The sequence below is a fragment of the Vigna radiata genome, chromosome 4, assembly GCF_000741045.1.
Source record: "Vigna radiata var. radiata cultivar VC1973A chromosome 4, Vradiata_ver6, whole genome shotgun sequence".
NCBI classification, from domain to species: Eukaryota; Viridiplantae; Streptophyta; class Magnoliopsida; order Fabales; family Fabaceae; genus Vigna; species Vigna radiata.
The window spans coordinates 14,200,743-14,210,538 of record NC_028354.1 but is presented as its reverse complement, the minus strand read 5'-3'; the positions used below and the strand labels follow the sequence as shown (position 1 = coordinate 14,210,538).

Here is a 9,796-nt window from a genome sequence, read left to right as displayed (position 1 = left end):
CTTGCGTGCTCAGATATCCTATATACAGTCTTATGTGATATCACCCCATAATTACTGGGTCAGAGAACAAAAGTACAACTAAAATTTTATAAGGCTTAAAAATCAATTTCTAAAGTGAATGCTGCTGGCCTATAAAATCTGACTATGAAATTGTTAGTATTTTGAGATTATGAAAGGAATAGTTGATGGGGTAAAGAAAATGTAGAGATAGTAGAATGTAGAGAAAATGTGAAAGTAATAGTTGGGAGAAGTGTTGTAGATGTCTTTAGTTGTGGTAGATGTTGGCTTGCTTTGTTTCTTTTGGTTTGTTCACAAATGATCTAATCACCCCTATTTATACTAGTGGCACCTCCTCAACCAATGGTTAAGATCTTGCCACCATAACATTAATCTAAGGGTTATTATTCATTCTCTAGAATTTTTTAAGACATTCTTATAATTCTAAACTTATCTAGAGACATCTTATGGATAAGCATTCCTAGATATTTGTATACATCATTCTAGAATCCTTTTAGATAGAATTTTTCGAGAATTCTATTTTAGACCTTCTTTAGTCTTGGACAATCTCTAGTTTTGGGTTTTTATCTTATAGGCCCAATTTACATTCCAACCCTTTTTTTTCTTAGGAGCTTCTACATTCTTCTAGAATTTGCATTACACTTTAATAGAAATCTAGGCATGAGGTTGCTATGGGTATTTATGTAAATGAATGGTTAGGCTCAAAATGTTAGTCTTTTAATGATTTGTTGAAAACCTATTGTTTCGGTTACATTTGTCTGAGGGTTGGTCGTCCTTCCTTGCTATGCTCTCTTTTGATCTTCAATCCTCTTCGAGAACTCAATCTACTCTGATAGGTTGTTGACCTACAGAAGACACTCTGACGCTCAAGTCAGATATGTTTCATAAAGAGGTCACTATTTTATTATGACAAAAAAATATGATTGTACCTGGACATTAATTGTATATTTATAGGGCTTGTGACAGTCAAGTCCATTGATGAACCATTAGAGCAGTATATTTTTAGGCAATCAAACCCAATAATTAATTATTAATATTGTATATTTGTAAAGCGTAAGGCAATCTGACCCATTGTTGAGACTTTCGCAAGTGTATCAAATCATTCAAGTAATAAAATCGGTAAGACCATATATCGTTTTCCAAGAGACTCATTTCACTAGACAATCATATAATTTCGAACTAACCTAGACTAAAGAATGCTTCCTTAAATTGAGTTTTGGTGCAATTGAAGTAACTATGAAACATGAATGATAAAAGTGATCTTAGGTACTCAAACACTTGGAAATGGAAAGATTATAAATGATATGGAATGGTATTGTTGGAGGTATGATTTCACCTACTTCACTCTTATGTATAGAAAATCACTTCCTCTTCGTTAATATGTCAATGTCAATCTACTAATTTACTCGAACCCTAATCCCTTGGTAGAGAGAGCCTAGACTTCTTCATTAGGCTCCAATCCCTTGGAAAACCTAAAAATTATTTCTGCATTAAGAATTGAGATTTAAGACAACCAAAGGTCCTAATTTTATCCCTAGATATTATTTCCTTTAGGTGTTTAATCCAAGTCCAAATTTACCCAACATTTCCCAATATCAAGCAAACCCTAAAATCATGTCATGGGTAGCAACTTCACAATAAGCATTAAAAGAAGGAATTAAACACTAACAATCAATGAAAGAGGCTTATATTCATTCAAAACATAGTAATTTACATAAGAGATTCGTGGTTACATCAATCCCCAACAATAATGAAACTAGCTCTCCATTAATGGAGAGCTCAAGCTTACAACAATGGTGGAAATGGAAGAAGGAAGAAGACCCAAGGATTAAGAAGGTTCCCACAGCTCCTAGCTTGCCTCCAAGAGCTCCAAATGAGAGGAAATGCGTCTGGGTAGCAAAGATCCAAATCCCTTCGCGTTTCAGCCCTAAATAGACTAAATTTGCCACGTCAGCGTCGCCACTGCTCAGCTATAGCCCATCGGCAGCCTTTCAGAGAGCAGGGTGCTCAGCTGCACCCTAGGTACAACATTCCAGAGAAGAATGAGGCTCGGCTGCACCCCAGATGCACCCCGGCGGCAGCATTAATCTTTGCTCAATATTTCCTCTTTTACATTCATTCTTACTTGTGTGTTTCTTCCATTCTTCGGATTGGCCAACAAGCTTGATATACATGATATAACAACCAAAAAGTGGGGATTAATGATGAAATTTAAATCAATTCAACTCAAGATGTACCTACTTATAAACTTAAGAAATTGAGGCATACAGAAGGTACAAAGCTAAGAAAGAGTTGACATTTTCTCTCAATTCAATACTGAACTCATGGTAAAATATATCATTATAACCCATTAGTACCTGAAAATTGCCCATGAATGACCATTAACTCTGATCGGTATATTTCATATAGTACATAAGCCCCCAAAGCCCAAGCAAACTCTTTTATTCAGAAGAGGTGCGCAGGGATTATTATGAGCTTTAAAAGAGGTTGATCACACTGTATTTAGGGAGTCTATCTTCGATGCGCTTTAAGTCTTCATTGCTCCTTATACTGAGTGGCGAACTCTAGGAGTTCTCTTTGGAACTTTTTCCTGTGCAAGAAATATTCACTCCAAAAAACATGTGTTTAAATAAAATAAAGTAAAAGCTTCAATATTTTATAATTTATTTTTATGATGAAAAGACATTGGAACTTGACAAAGTTGAACCTCTTGCGTAGTCGACTGATAAGAATTCTTGTTCAAACTTCCTACGTTGAGCGGGGATTTCTGAAGTCCTTTTTCGAATTTCCCCCCGAGCGGTTGAAGGCAGGAGTTATTTTACTAACTTCCTATGGCCCTTTTTCAGACTTCCCCCGAGCAGTTGAAAGCAAGAGTTATTTTTCTAACTTCCTGCGTTGAGCGGAGATTTCTGAAGCCTTTTTCGGACTTCCCCCCGAGCAGCTAAAGGCAAGAGTTATTTTTCTAACTTCCTGCTTTGAGCGGAGATTTCTGAAGCCCTTTTTCAGACTTCGCTCCGAGCGGCTGAAGGCATGAGTTATTTTTCTAACTTCATACAATGAGCGGGGATTTCTGAAACCCTTTTTCGAACTTCCCTCCGAGCGGCTTAAGGCAGGAGTTATTTTTCTATCTTCCTGCGTTAAGCGGGGATTTTTGAAGCCCTTTTTTCGGTCTTCCCCCAAGCGGCTAAAGGCAGGAGTTATTTTTCTAACTTCCTACGTTGAGCGGGGATTTCTGAAGCCCTTTTTCAGACTTCCCTCCGAGCGCCTGAAGTAGAGTTGTCAAAATGGGTCACAACCCGCGGGCCAACCCGGCCCACCACGGGTTCCGGTCGAGTTGGGTTTGAAAAACTTGTATTTTTTTTATGCGGGTCAGATTTAACCCGACTCATTTAAACCCGGTGCATGCGAGTTGAACCCATGGTGGGCCGGGTTGGCACACCAACCCACCTACCTAATTTTATTTTATTAAAATTTAATTTTAATTTTACAAAAAAGATATTTATTATTTTTTTTTGCTTGAAAAAAGTTATTTAAGTTTCCTATTTTCAAAATTAATTAAACAAACATGTTGGGAGTGAAATTTGTTAAGATTTGAATTATAGAAAGTTTGTAATTTTTTTATTTAAAAGCAATTGTAATTAAGTGAGCCAGCGAGCCAACCCGTTTACCCACCAATCTGTGGTGAGTCGAGGCGGGTTCGAACTTTTCTAGCTCGCTAATAAACGAGTCAGGTTGGGTTGGCTCACTAAGTGACCAACCCGTGGTGGGTCGGGCGAAGTCAGGTCAGGTTACCCGTTTTGACAACTCTAGGCTGAAGGCAAGAGTTATTTTTCTAACTTCCTACGTTGAGCGAGGATTTCTAAAGCCCTTTTTTGGACATCCCCCGAGCGGCTGAAGGCATAATTATTTTTCTAACTTCTTACGTTGAGCGAGGATTTCTGAAGCATTTTTCGGACTTCCCCCCGAGCGGTTGAAGGTAGGAGTTATTTTTCTAACTTCTTGCGTTGAGCAGGGATTTCTGAAGCCCTTTTTCGGACATCCCTCGAGTGGCTGAAGGCAGGAGTTATTTTTCTAACTTCCTATGTTGAACAACAAGTTTTAGGGGATTGAATCTTCCTTACAAGATATGTTTACTCACAAAAATATGCGTTCAATAAAATATTTAACATTTTATTTTTATAATGAGATAACATTAGATGATGATAAGGTTAAACGTAGGTGTGAACCTTCCTGTGCGAGATATTTTTACTCAGAAAATAAGTCTTAAATAAAATATTCAACATTTTATTTTATAATGAGATAACATTAGAACATGATAAGGTTGAACGTAGGTGCGAACCTTCCTGTGTGAGACATTTTTACTCACATAAATATGAGTTGAACAAATATATTATAATTTACAAAGTATAATGAAAAGTGGAAGTTGTCAAGGTTGAACGTAGGACTGAACCTCGCTATAAATAATACTTTTACTCACAAAATAATGAATTAAACAAATATATTATAAATTATAATGAAAAGTGGAACATGTCAAGGTTGAACGTATGACTAAATCTTTCTGTGCAATATATTTTTACTCACAAAAATGCGATTTAAACAAATATATTATAATTTATAAATTGTAATGAAAAGTTGAACCCGTCAAGGTTAAACGAGGTTAAACCTAGGATTGAACCTTCCTGTGGAGAATAGGTTTACTCACAAAAATATGAGTTGAATAAATATATTATAATTTATAAATTACAATGAAAAGTGGAACCTGCCAAGATTGAACGTACGACTAAACCTTCCTGTGCAGAATATTTTTTTCTCACAATAATACGAGTTAAACAAATATATTATAATTTATAAATTATAATGAAAAGTGGAACCTGCCAAGATTGAGCATAGGACTGAACCTTCTTGTGCAGAATATTTTTACTCACAAAAAATATGAGTTAAACAAATATATTATAATTTATAAGTTATAATGAAAGTTGGAACCTGCCAAGGTTGAACGTTGGATTGAACCTTCCTTTACAGGATATTTTTACTCACAAAAATATGAGTTAAAAAAATATATTATAATTTATAAATTATAACGAAAAGTTGAACCTATCAAGGTTAAATGTAGAACTGAACCTTCCTGTGTAGAATATTTTTACTCTAAAAAATATGAGTTGAATAAATATATTATAATTTATAAATTACAATGAAAAGTGGAACCTACCAAGATTGAACGTAGGACTGAATCTTCCTGTGCAGAATATTTTCTCACAATAATATATTATAATTTATAAATTATTTTGAAAAGTTGAACCTGCCAATATTGAATGTATGATTGAACATTCCTGGATATTTTTACTCAAAAAATATGAGTTAAACAAATATATTATAATTTATAAAATATAATGAAAAGTGGAACCTGCCAAGGTTGAAGGTAGGACTGAATCTTCTTGTGCAGGATATTTTTACTCACAAAAATATGAGTTAAACAAATATATTATAAATTATAAATTATAAGGAAAAGTTGAACCTGCCAAGGTTGACCGTAGGACTGAACCTTCTTGTACAAAATATTTTTACTCACAAAAATATGAGTTGAACAAATATATTATAATTAAAAGTTGAACCTGCCAAGGTTGAACGTATGACTGAACCTTTCTGTGCAGTACATTTTTACACACAAAAATGAGTTAAACAAATATATTATAGTTTATAAATTATAATGAAATGTGGAACCTGTCAAGGTTGAACGTAGGTTTGGACCTTCCTAAAAGTTCTCAAAACAAAAAACATGCCTTTAGAAATTATTACTGAACTTTTCACTCTTGTTGCAAAATCTGGTGTTGATCCGAAGTAGCAATGTCGAGACTGAGCGTGCGTCTGGTTCTTCGTGGCTTCATGGGGATGTCGATCGGCCCCACGGTGGGAGTCAAAATGTTTCGGTTGCATTTGTCCGAGGGTCGGTTGTCCTTCCTTGCTATGCTCTCTTTTAATCTTCAATCCTCTCTATGAACTCAATCTACTCCGATCTTTTGATCTTCAATCCTCTCCGAGAACTCAATCTATTCCGATAGGTTGTTGACCTGCAGAAGACACTCTGACGTTCAAGTAAGATATGTTTCATAAAGAAGTCACTATTTTATTACATAAAAAAATGATTGTACCTCAACATTAATTGTATATTTATAGGACTTGTGGCAACCAAGTCCATTGATTAACCTATAGTATATTTTTAGGCAATCAAACTCAATAACTAATTATTAATACATATATTTGTAAAGTTTAAGACAATCTGACCCATTAATATATGATAATTATCCATAAATGACCATTAATTTCGATCGGTATATTTCATATAGTACACCTATGATTTGTAACATTAGGCTTGTATCACTTATGCTAATAGAATCATTTGAAAAGTTAAAAACCATGAGATTAAAATTTCTAACCTCTTTCAGTTGGTGTTTCATTTTGTTTAATGAAATATTCATATGACAAAATAAAAGAATATTTATAATGGTATTGACTTTTGCTTTTTAAAGTTTTTCAATTTTGAAACCAAAAATTTTAAAAGTACTAGAGTTAAATGAGGATATTGCTTTAAGCCTAATGTTAGCTGATTAAAGAATAATGTTCATGGTGCTGCTAAAAGTTATTCCGATCGATTATGCTTCAAATGGTAGTATATTTAAAGAAAGTTTATTAAACCAAATTTTTAGATCCTTAAAACCAATTTAAAGACGTGATGCATGCGTGTAAGGAAGTTTTAGATTTGTCCTCAACTTATATCTAATAATGGCGTCAGCTAACTCACATCTAACTCAACTCGAAATCGCCATGAATTGAAATCTAAACTGTTAGATATGACCTAAAAAGATTATGTTTTTTTAGTCTAAACGCGCCTGAATCTGACCTAGGTTTAGTTATGGTGACAATAAATACAGAGATAGACAATGCTGAACCATGATGTATAGAAATTAAAAATTATATAAAAAAGAACAATAATTGGGTGTGACAACTGCTGCCAGCCTAATACTTTTGGTTATAACACTCGAGTTTTTTTAACGTCAACGGAAATGTTGTAGAGTGGGTTATAATTACCATGATTTTAATTTCTTCATTTTTTAAAGTTCTATTCCTTTCTCGGGTTTTTATTTATTATAATTAGAGCTAAAATCAAGTTGATGTTGTCCATAACTTATTTATTGTCTACAAGTTTTCTTTTAATTTTAACTTTAATTAAATTTGAAGTTTCAAATACAACTTGTTATTTTTTTAATTTTTTTTAGATTATGAAAAGTTAAATTTTATAAGTTTGTATGATCATTTGTGTAATTATTCGAAAATCTATAGTTAAATCGATAAAAAGAGAATTAAGAAGTATGGAAAAGTCAATGAAGACAAAATTATAGATTTGCAATCAGAACAATGGATATTATAATAAAGACAAAAACACATGAAAAATAAAATAATACATAAAAAAAGGTAACAGAAATAAATAATTCAGGTGTTGCCACCACGTTTGGAACCATTTTCTCTTTCTCAAAAGATTTTTTTATGTTTTCTTTGGATCAAACAAGACAGCCTCTTAATGAAAACAGAGATAGACGTGTAGAGAGATTTGTTTATGGATTCTTTCTTCTCTCTCTTTTGAATTTCAGAACACAAACACATGCGACTACACGTTATTTCCTTTTGCATCAGATTCATCAAAACACTAACCAATCCTCATTTTTCCTCTCAGATTGAACCTCAATGTTAACTCCTCATACCCTTTCTGCATTCTCATCTTTGCTTCACACACTCAGTCACCATTTTGCCTATCATGCTTCAAACAGCCACCTTCATGAAACCCTACATAACCAATCCCTATATCCTACGTTCTCTTACTTAATCACTTTAGTTTGTTGAAAAAACAAAAGGAAAAAAGAAAATCTCCCTTCACACTTCTATATACAAATTTGCAGGCTACTGTTACAGTTTTGTTAATTTCGTAGCTGACATGAGACCTAAAGATGCGATGGACCTCCATGGCTGAATGAACCAACTGCGCTGCAAACCACGTTCAGCAGTGGAACCAGTGAGGTAAAATATCTTACTCTTTTATTGTTTTTCTTATATATATATATATATATATTGGCTTTATCATAGTTTTCTATTCCTCGTATTTATCTACATAATATATTTATATTTATATTTTTGAATTGAGGTTTTTTTTATTCTTTGTTTTGGTGTAAACCAAGTAATAGTTGTTGTCTCGTATCATTACTTATCTTCTGAAAAGTAAAAAATAATATTAAATCTAAATTCAGAATTATGTATTTTAACTAAATCTCTGTTAACATCCAAAACTTTTATATATATCGATTAAATTTTTATTATTTATTTTTTGTCATCTGATTTTATTATCAAGTGAAGATATGTATTGTTTGATTATGCACTCTCAACTGCAACACCAACTCGAACAATAAAATAGAACTTAATTATTATAAATTTAATCACTTTATTTTTTTTAAAATTGAAGATTGAATGAAAAATTAAACTAACCACTTGGAGACACTAAAGAATATTTAGTAAAAATAGATAAGGTTATAGAGTTTTGTTTTCTATCCAATTTTTTTTAATTGTGTTTGAAATTTATAAAATCAAGTACCATTCATCCACTAGTGAAAATTTCACATATTAACTCGAGTAATATGTCTTGATCTTGAAGAAACCGAAATATATCACAATACCGTGTCGTCTTTTAAAATTTTGCAAATTTATAAATTTTGGTTACAAAATAATGAAAGCATATACCATTTTTAGCATCAGTTAACTGAAGACTAAAGGTGTCAAAAAATTTCAAAAATCATCTTTCTTATTTATATATTTTCAGAGAAACACCTGAAGCCAAAAAATGAATCAAAATTTTCAAAACTTTTACTATTTTTTTATTTATTTTTTAGCAGGACTTATGTGACTTCAGTTATTTGAACAACCGCAGTCTTATCCACTTTCTTCTAGAGTTTTCTGGACAACTAAGACCGGTTGATGAAAAATTCAAAATTGTCATTTTTCTTTTTTGAGAAGGACGCGTGACATTTGTTATTTGAATAACCGATGTTATATTTACATACTGCAACGATTCCTTGGACAAGCGAAGCCAATAAGTTGATCAATATTTCAAAATTGTCACTTTTTTTTTTTGTTTTTTTATTTTGAGAAGGACATATGGTGTCAATTATTTGAACAATTAATATCATATCTACTTTTTAAAACAGAGCAAATGGTTGATCAAAATTCAAAATTGACACTGAAATTTATAACTTTTAATTTTATTAAAAGTTTTTAGGCATTGGTTTTATAAATAACCGCGGCTATATGTCTCTGTCTAGGGTTAAATTTGCAAAAGAAACACAGGTTATCATTTCATAGTTTTTTTCTTCCTTCCTTTAGTGTCATCGTCCACTGCTTGACTCCTTGCACCTCTGAATTCGAAGGCCACTGTTAGCCGCTATCATTGCTCCGCACCTCGTTGTTGCCATCGCATTACTTTCGTTGCTCAATGTCGTCGTCGCTCTTCATTCCTCTTCATTGTTGTGGTAAGCACGATTGTTGTCATTTTGTTTTTGGGATTTTGTGTTTGCGTTAGTTTCTCAAATTAATATGTTGTTAATATTTGTGTCTTGGTATTGTAGCATTATAGTGAGATTATTAATATTTCTCCAAAACGTGGTATCCATCCTTCTTCATTATTGTTCGACTTTCACACTTCCAGGTTCCTATTATTATCTTGAAAATTTATTTTTAA

The 9,796-nt window shown here is 32.8% G+C and overlaps 1 long non-coding RNA gene across 1 annotated transcript; it reads left to right on the top strand.

Moving 5' to 3' along the window:
- The first annotated feature begins 7,643 nt into the window (after positions 1-7,643).
- LOC111241487 lies at positions 7,644-9,796 on the top strand. The gene is made up of 3 exons (XR_002667562.1): positions 7,644-8,088; positions 9,442-9,587; positions 9,684-9,796. It is a non-coding gene; the product is annotated as an uncharacterized LOC111241487 (long non-coding RNA).